The sequence below is a fragment of the Falco cherrug genome, chromosome 4 (genome assembly GCF_023634085.1).
Source record: "Falco cherrug isolate bFalChe1 chromosome 4, bFalChe1.pri, whole genome shotgun sequence".
Lineage (NCBI taxonomy): Eukaryota > Metazoa > Chordata > Aves > Falconiformes > Falconidae > Falco > Falco cherrug.
The window spans coordinates 27,435,096-27,437,917 of NC_073700.1; positions in this window are offsets into that span (position 1 = coordinate 27,435,096).

The following is a 2,822-nucleotide window of genomic DNA, read 5'->3' on the forward strand; positions in this document are numbered from 1 at the left end:
ATATTATAAACTATTTATAAGCACCTTTGCAAACACTGGAGCAATCCATGATGATTTGCAATTATTTATCCATTTGTTATAAGAGTTGTTATTATTTTTAACCCTGCATGTACTACCCATAGATGTCCATAGATGCAAAAACAAAGGTTAAAGATCGAAGAGCAAATAACAAACATACTATAGGTGAAGGACAGAGGGAAAAAAGAGATTTACAGCCTATCTGGGCAAAGTAACCAGTCACAGGTAATGCAGTTACAGACAGTCAAGTGATGCAAAGCCCCGTAAAGCAGTTATAGATTCAAACCCAACCCAAGCCACCCTTGGCCACGACGGTGGCTGCGGGACAGACCCAAGACAAAGCACCAAGGCTTGCTCCCTGCATGAGGAGAAGGATTTCTCACAGATTTGTTAGTAGAAACAACAGTCTCACTGAGCACGTCACAACCTGTATGAAATAAAACCTTCCCCATCCAAAGAGTAGTCCTTTCATGATTGAGAAAAACATGAAGGATCTAGTATTTGCCTGGGGAACAAAAATACTGCTCCTGTGACCTTGGCCACTGGCTTTTGGCATAAGTGAGTCTCAGTTTCCCGTGAATGTCAGTCAGTAATGATATTGGTTTGCTTATGAAACCAATGCGTTTGATTTTTTGTTAGTTTGTTGTGGGGTTTTTATTTTTGTTGTGTTTTTTTTTTTTTTAATTCAAATGTATGTTGTGTGTTCTGAAAATCAGAAGTTCATTCCTACCTGCTTTTGCCCTATATTCTGGGATCATAGATACTGTTAATGACCCCAACTACCTTTGGAAAGGCAATAGTTGTTTAACAATCCTACACAGGTTCAGAAGGTAGCATTTTTCTATTGAAGGGTGGTGTTTTTATTAAAAGGACTTATATTAAAAAAATAATAATAGAAGACTGCTTTATTGTGATGTTCTTTAGCACAATAAAATTCTCCGTAACAGAGAGATTTTATTAATTATGTAACCTGATCTGGAGAAGTATTAAAGTACTAAATTAAGAATCAGGTGAAGACAATCCCCACTGAGATGCTGAGATAATGTCTAAGCATATTAATACTGGATATCTTACTTTTTCCCCTAATATCTTGAGAGGATCCTATTTCACATTTTCTTTACATGGAGATGTAAAGAGTAGAGGAAGTAACAAAGACTGCAGCGTTATCAGCAGGATTCAATTGATCCAACTGGCATGATGAAGAGGCTTCTGTCAATCCAATGCGAGAGAAATCTTTCTGAGCTGTTAGAGAATAAAATCCAAATCAATTGGTGACCTGTAGTTTCAGGTCTCTGAGAGCAGATCAAGACAAGCCTGACTCTTGGAGCGTATGAAGCCCAGCAGTTCTCAAGCGGCCTGAGATTTTTCTTGGCCTCTTTGTTCTGTCTTTGCAACCACTGAATTGTTTAAGCACAAGACAGGTCCTGACCATATTAATGCACGAGTCACTGTGGTCATTGGCCAATGTTCCATCCTTGGCCTGCTTTGGAGCAAAAGTCATGCACATTCTGCTCACAGCGAGTTACCCCTGTCCAGACGATGAGCAGTGACCCAGGTGCAGTCTTCCACAAGCAGCTGTTAAATTCCTCTGAAGACAATGAGGCAGTTATTTGTGTTTCTCAACGTAATGAGAATCCCACTTAGGTATCATTTTATCTCAAGTGTTTAAGGGTTTTAGTGAGTCTTTAATAACAGGCAGTCTTTAAATGGGTCTCATAGGGGACTGCATTCCCCAGTACAGACAGCAAATCTAAAGTTCACTACATTGTTTAAAGCATTTGTAAAGCCCTAACACAAGGGCTTACATGGTGCTTAGGTGATGGAGGGGGCTTTGGACAGACATGAATTCCACCCCTAGGTAATTGCAGCATTGTCTGGCGGTGAGGCCTGTGGCGAGGAGGCGCAGCGTGAGTGCAGCTGGCGCCCCACCACGTGCGCCTGTCTTCCCGCCTGCCTCGCTTCTGCATGCAGGGGATGGGCTTTCCTCTTCACACTTTTATTTTTTCTTCATTTAATTATATGTATTTTGAGGAAAACAAAACACTAGAGTGAATCTAATTACAAGGAGTTTATTGACTTGAACTTCATTCACAGCAGACTGCTAACCCCCGTCATCTTTCTGACAAGCCAGATGAGGCTGAGAACTGTTTCTCCCCGTTCTGAGACACTCTGACCCTGAATTGATTTAATTGGTCTCTTGCAATAATTGAGTACTTGCCAAGAGCCAATTTAAAGGTGCTACCATCCGATTTTTTTCCCCGATGGAAGGATTAACCCCATTAGCCATGAACTCTTGTGTTGCACGTCCGTAACCTTACAAAGGAACATAATCCTGCCTCACTCCACAGGCTCAGTTTTTCCTCTGTAGTAAATACAAATCATTAAGAATCCCCTCATTCTTCATCACAGTTTGGACTTGTTTTTTTCCCCTGGGTGGTCAGAAGCAGGTGGTGATCCCAAACAGGGACAGGATTGGAACTGCTGGAAGTATTTGTTAATTCATTCTGGTTTCTCTTTTTAAAATGGTGTGGGTATTGTTTCGTTGCTCCCGGCTATGGGTGCTGGGCTGGTGCTCAGCTCGGAGGAGGACAGAGGGGCAGCAGGGCGGCCATTTTACAGCGTCATGGTGAGCCCTGCCTTTCAGTCACGGTATTTCCTCTCCCCCTGGCTTACTGCATCTCCTCCCCAGCCTGCCTATGGGACAGCCGAACAAAAAGCCCATTTTTCCTTCAAAGTCTCTCACAAACTGGTTTTGCATGTTCTAAGAGAGCGGGGCTTTTAGTCAAAAGGCTCCTTGTGGGCCC